Source organism: Rhincodon typus, chromosome 8 (assembly GCF_021869965.1).
Source record: "Rhincodon typus isolate 14 chromosome 8, sRhiTyp1.1, whole genome shotgun sequence".
In the NCBI taxonomy this organism is placed as follows: Eukaryota; Metazoa; Chordata; class Chondrichthyes; order Orectolobiformes; family Rhincodontidae; genus Rhincodon; species Rhincodon typus.
In genome coordinates, this window is record NC_063339.1 from 138,632 (window position 1) to 145,698 (window position 7,067).

The 7,067-nt window shown below is 47.9% G+C and overlaps 1 protein-coding gene across 1 annotated transcript in view; it reads left to right on the plus strand.

Moving 5' to 3' along the window:
• The window catches only part of pomt2 (protein-O-mannosyltransferase 2), a 145,457-nt gene that overhangs the window by 338 nt on the left and 138,052 nt on the right, over positions 1-7,067 (plus strand). The window lies entirely within an intron of this gene.

The following is a 7,067-nucleotide window of genomic DNA, read 5'->3' on the forward strand; positions in this document are numbered from 1 at the left end:
GTGCTGGGGAGGGAGAAGGTAGGGGTGGTGCGGGCAGGAGTGAATGGGGTGGGGGCACGAGCGTGGGGGCGGGGCGATGCTGGCGTGGGCAGGAGTGAATGGGGTAGGGGCACGAGAGCAGGGGTTGAACCTGTCTGCTTCCCCTTTCCGCAAATGCCTGTTTATCTTAATGTTAAATATATGTTGACGATGGAACATCCAGTATTCACTGATCAGAGATTTCCGAAGTTTCACAATCTTTTGAGTGTTGAAATTTCTCTTTTCCTGAGTCTGTACCTTTATGTTTTTAGATTCTATCAGACTGGGTAGAAACAAGTCCATTTCAGAATCTTTTATGTTAAAATGAGATCACTTCTCATTCTTCTGCGCTTAAATCTCTTACAGTGAGCACTCAGCTACCTGAGTATGAGAGGCAACCCTGTCATTCTAAGGGTCAGAACCTTGAAGAAGGGTTCCAACCTGAAGCGTTGATTTCCCTGCTCCACAGATGCTGTCTGACCTGTACTCTTCCAGCTCCACATTTTTTGAATCAATGTAATGAATCTCTGCACTGCCTCTATTGCAAGTACATCTTCATTAGCAATAAATTTAAGGTTGGAGTGGTGGCTCAGCAGCTAGCACTACTGCCTCACGGCACCAGGGACTAAGGTTCATTTCCAACCTTGGGTAGCTCTGTGTGGAGTTTACACATTCTCCTGTGTCTGCATGGGTTTCATCTGGGTGCTCTAGTTTTCTCATGCAGTCCAAAGATGTGCCATGCTAAATTGTCCAATGTCCAGGAATCTGTAGATTGGATGAATTGGCCATAGGTGGTGTGTAGGGTTGCAGGGATAGATGTTTGGGGGACATGGGAGGGGACAGTGAGTGGATCTGGGTGGGATGCTCTTCGGAGAGTCGGTGTGGACCTTTTGGGCCGAATGACCTGTTTCCACCCTGCAGGGATCCTAGGAATTACTGGTGACACCACATCCCAGAAACTATTTTTTAAAACAAAAAGTTTTGTGAAGGTTTGTCATAAACACCTTGCATTTCTACATGTCACTTTTTATGAATCTTCTCAGCCTGCCCTTTCACTTTCAAAGGTTTATACGTATATTTCCCCAGGTTCTTCTGCTCCTGCTTACCTTTTAAAGTTGTGCACTTCATTTTCATTGAAAGGCAGTACATAGAACATAGAACAGTATAGGCCCTTTGATGTTATGCTGACCTATTATCCTACTAAGATCAATCTACCCTGCATACCCTACATTTTACTATCCTCCATGTCCACGAGTCGCTTAAAAGTCTCTAAAGTATCTGACTCCACTACCACTGCTGGCAGCGCATTCCACACGCCCACCACTCTGTATGAAGAACCTACCTCTGACATCTCCCCATACCTTCCTCCAATCACCTTAAAATTATACCCCCTCGTAATCGTCATTTTGGCCCTGGGAAAAGGTCTCTGACTGTCCACTCTATCTATGCCTCTCGTCATCTTGTAAACCTCCATCAAGTCACCTCTCATCCTCCTTCGCTCCAATGAAAAAAGCCCTAGCTCCCCCAATCTTTCCTCATAAGACCTGCCTTCCAGTCCAAGCAGCATCCTGGTAAATCTCCTCTGCACCCTCTCTAAAAGCTTCCACATCTTTCCTGTAATGAGGTGACCAGAACTGAACACAATATTCCAAGTGTGGTCTAACCAGAGTTTTATAGAGCTGTAGCGTAACTTGACGGCTGTGAAACTAACTTCTCCTGCCAATGAAAGCCAACACACCATATGCCTTCTTTACAACCCTATCAACTAGGGTGGCAACTTTGAGGGATCTATGGATGTGGACCCCAAGATCCTTCTGTTCCTCCACACTGCCGAGAATCCTGCCATTAACCCTGTATTCTGCATTCAAATTCGACCTTCCGAAATGAATCACTTCACACTTTCCTGAGTTGAATTCCATCTGCCACTTCTTTGTCCAGCTCTGCATCCTGTCAATGTCCCGTTGCAACCTACAACAGCCCTCCACGCTGTCCACAACTCCTCCAACCTTCGCGTAACCTGCAAACTTACTAACCCACCCTTCCACTTCCTTATCCAAGTCATTTTATAAAGATCACAAAGAGCAGAGGTCCCAGAATAGATCCCTGTGGCACACCGGTCACCGAGCTGCAGGCTGAATACTTTCCATCTACTACCATCCTCTGTCTTCTATTGGACAGCCAGTTTTGTATCCAGATAGCCACATTTCCCTGATCCCATGCCTCCTTACTTTCTGAATGAGCCTACCATGTGGAACCTTATTGAATGCCTTGCTAAAATCCATATACACCACATCCACTGCTCTATCTTCATCAGTGTGTTTTGTCACATCCTCAAAGAATTCAATAATGCTTGTGAGGCATGACCTGCCCCTCTCAAAGCCATGCTGACTATTTCTAATTAAACTGTGCTTTTCCAAATAATCATAAATACAATCTCTCAGAATCCTCTCCAATAATTTGCCCACCACAGAAGTAAGACTGACTTGTCTGTAATTTCTAGGATTATCCCTATTCCCTTTCTTGAACAAGGAAATGACATTTGCCACCCTCTAATCTTCTGGCACTACTCCAGTGGACAGTGAAGACTCAAAGATCATTGCAGCAATCTCTTCCCTTGCTTCCCCTAGTAACCTTCGGTATATTCCGTCTGGTCCAGGGGACTTAGCAATCCCCAGGTTTTTCGAAATTTCTAGCACATCCTCCTTCCTAACAACAACCTGTTCGAGCATACCTGCCTGTTTCATGCTGTCCTCCCAAATGTCAAGGTCCCTCTCACGGGTGAATACTGAAGCAAAATATTCATTAAGGACCTCCCCTACCTCCTCTGACTCCGCACACAAGTTCTCTCCACTGTCCCTGATTGGCCCCACCCTCACTCTGGCCATCCTCTTGTTCCTCACCTAAGTATAGAAAGTCTTGGGGTTTTCCTTGATCCAACCCACCAAGGTTTTTTTATACCCGCTTCTAGCTCTCCTAAGTCCATTCTTCAGTTCCTTCCTGGCTGTCTTGTCGACCTCTAGAGCCTTGTCCGATCCTTGCTTCCTCAACCTTAAATAAGCTTCCTTTTTCACGGTAGCGGTAGGTGACTCGATAGTTATAGTGCAGGTGAGTATTCTTGCAGTCATAGGTGTGATTTCAGGATGGAATGTTGCCTGCCTCATGACTGGATGAGGATATCACTGGAGAACACTTTTTCAGGGGAGAACGAACAACCAGAAGCCATGGTCCACGTTGAAAGCAATGACAGAAGTAGGAAAAAGGATGAGGTCCTGAAAGTAGATTTTTAAGAAGCTCGGAAAGAGATTGTTTTACAGGTCCTGCTTTTCAATAATACCAAGGTTACCCTGGAGGCATGGTGGCTCAGTGGTTAACACAGCTGCCTCACAGTGCCAGGACCCCATCTTCAATACCAACTTTGAGTGACTGACTGTGGAGTTTGCATGTTCTCCCCATGGGTTTCTGCTGGGTGGTCCAGAATGAGAGGTTACGGGAGGGGGATTTCGGAGGGCAGATGTGGACCCGATGGGACAAATGGCCTTTGACTGTACTGTAAGGATTCTCAGATCCTATTTGCAGATGTGTGGCTTGGGGGTAACTTGCAGATGGTGATGTTTCCATATATCTGCTGCCCTTAGCCTTTGAGATGGTAGTGGTCATGAGTTTAGAAGTTGCTATCTGATGACCCTTGGTCAATTTCTGCAGCACGTACCACAGATATTACATACTGCTGCTACTGACCATTGGTGATAGAAGGAGTGGATGTTTGTGGTTAGAAACATAGGAGTAGGAGGAGGCCATTTGGCCCTTCGAGCCTGCTCTGTCCTTCATGATCATGGCTACTGAGTTGGCCGATCAGCCTACTCCTGCTTTCTCCCCATAACCTTTGACCCCGTTTGCCCCAATTGCTATATCTATTGAATACATTCAATGTTTTGGCATCAACTACTTCCTGTGGTAATGAATTCCACAGGCTTACCACTCTTTGGGTGAAGACATGTCTCTTCATCTCCATTCTAAATCTTCTACCCCAAATCCTCATACTGTGATGCCCGGTTCTGGACACGCCTACCATCAGGAGCATCGACCCTGTCTAGTCCTGTTAGAATGTTATAAGTCTTTGCGATTTCCAAACCCCCACCTCCCTGCCATTTGTCTGAATAGATACAGTGCCAATCAAGCAGGTTGCTTTGGCCTGCATGGTGTCAAGCTTCTTGAGCATTGTTGGAACTGCAAACATCAAGGCCAAAAGATGGAGTAGAATAAGGCCATTTGGCCGGTTGAATCAACCATGAACGAATACCACAGCTGACGTGTTTTTCAACCGCATTCTTCTGCTTGATCCCCTTACCAACCAAGAACCTATCTATCTCTGTCTTATATACACTCAATAACTTGGCCTCTGCAGCCCTCTGCGGTAATAAGTTCCACAGATTAACGACTCCATGGCTGAAGAAATGTCACCTCAGCTCAGTTTTAAAGGGCTCTCACTTCACTCTGAGATTGTGTGCCATTGCGTCCTAGTTTTGCCAACTAATGGAAACATCTCCATGTCCACTCTATCCAGGCAAGTGGAGAGTATTCCATTGCTTTCCCAATTTGTTTCTTGTAGACCATGGAAAAGCTTTGGGTAGTCAGGAAGTGAGTTTCTTGCAGTAGGCTCTAAGCTGCTGTTGTTGCCACAGTATTTATGTGGTAAGGTCATTTAGTTTCTGATTAATAGTAACCGTCAGGATGATGTTAGTGGGTATTCAGCAACAATAGTGCCGTTTTAACCATGGGAAGATGGTAAGATTGTTCCTTGTTGGAGCTGGACATTGCCAGATGTTTGTGTGACATGATTGTTACTTGCCACTTGTCACTCCAAATCTTAATATTGTTCAGCTCTTTCTGCATTTGGACATGGAATGCTTCAGCATCTGAGGAGCTGTAAATAATGTTGAACACTGCACTCCTCAATGAACATCTCTGCTTCTGATTCAGTGATGGAGTGAAGCTCGTTGATGAAGCAGATGAATATGATTGGGCCTAGAACACTATCCTAAGGAAGTCCGTAAGGACGTTCTGGAGCTGAGATGACTGACCTCCAACAACAACAACCATTTTTCTTTGTATCAAGTACAACTCCAAACGAGAGCAGAGAGGTTTCTGTCTGATTCCAGTTCTGTTCGGATTCGTTCACTTTTTGCTGATGATGGAGAGCGTACTGACTGGGCAGTAAATGTTGGTTTGGACGTGTCATGCTTTTTGTGGATAGTCATATGTGGGCACTTTCCATTCTGCGAGGTAGCTGTTTGACGAGTGGCACAGCCAATTCTGTAGTACAGGATTTCAGTACTATTGCAAGAATGTTGTGAGAGTTTCATAGCCTTTGCAGTATCCAATATCTTCAGGCATTTGATTCGTGTGGATTGAATCAGGTTAGCTTAAGACTGGCATTGGTCATGCTGGGAACTTGAGGAAAGGCTAAGAATGCCCTGCCGAGTCTTCACCATCCCCCCAGACCTCCCCTTACTGAGGACGAACGGTCAGTCCTCAGTAAAGGGCTTACTTTTGTCCCCCTCCACCCACACATCAACGAATACAGGTCACGTTTGGACATAGAGCAGTTTTTCCGCCGCCTCCACCTCCACGCTTACTACTTCAACCGTGAACCTAACCCTCCCTCTACTGACCCCTTGTCCCGCCTCCAACACACCCCCTCCTCCTGGACACCACCCCAAGGCCTCCTACCCTCCCTTGACCTTTTCATCTCCAACTGCCGTCGAGACATCAATTGCCTCAACGTCTCCACCCCTCTCACCCACTCCAACGTCTCCCCCGCAGAACGTGCAGCCCTCCGCTCCAATCCCAACCTCACCATAAAACCCGCAGACAAGGGAGGCGCAGTTGTAGTATGGCGCACTGACCTCTACATTGCTGAGGCCAGACGCCAACTCTCCGACACCACCTCCTACCGCCCCCTTGATCATGACCCCACGCCCGAGCACCAAACCATCATCTCCCAAACCATCCACAACCTCATCAGCTCAGGTGACCTCCCACCCACGGCCTCCAACCTCATCGCTCCCCAACCCTGCACCACCCGCTTCTATCTCCTTCCCAAAATCCACAAACCTGAATGCCCTGGTTGACCCATTGTCTCCGCCTGCTCCTGCCCCACCGAACTTATCTCCAACTATCTGGACTCCATTTTCTCCCCCTTGGTCCAGGAACTCCCTACCTATGTCAGTGACACCACCCACGCCCTCCACCTCCTCCAGAACTTCCAATTCCACGGTCCCCAACACCTCATCCTTACCATGGACGTCCAGTCCCTATACACCTGCATTCCCCATGCAGATGGCCTAAAGGCCCTCCGCTTCTTCCTGTCCCACCGGTCCGACCAGTCCCCCCCACTGACACCCTCATCCGCTTAGCCGAACTCGTCCTCACCCTCAACAACTTCTCTTTCAATTCCTCCCACTTCCTACAGATAAAGAGGGTGGCCATGGGTACCCGCATGGGCCCAAGCTATGCCTGCCTCTTTGTAGGTTACGTGGAACAATCCCTCTTCCGTACCTACACCGGCCCTAAACCCCACCTCTTCCTCCGTTACATTGATGACTGTATCGGCGCCGCCTCGTGCTCCCACGAGGAGCTCAAACAGTTCATCCACTTCACCAACATCTTCCACCCCAACCTTAAGTTTACCTGGACCAGCTCTAATACCTCTCTCTCCTTCCTGGACCTCTCTGTCTCCATCTCGGGCAACCACCGAGAAACCGATATTCATTTCAAGCCCACCGACTCCCACAGCTACCTAGAATACACCTCCTCTGACCCACCTTCCTGCAAAAATGCCATCACCTATTCCCAATTCCTTCGCCTCCGCCACATCTGCTCCCAGGATGAGGCATTCCGCTCCCAGGATGAAGCATTCCACTCCCATACATCTCAGATGTCCTCGTTTTTCAAGGACCGCAACTTCCCCCCCGCCTCAGTGGTCGAGAACGCCTTCAACCGTGTCTCCCACACTCATCCCTCCCACCCCGTCCCCGCAATAACAACCA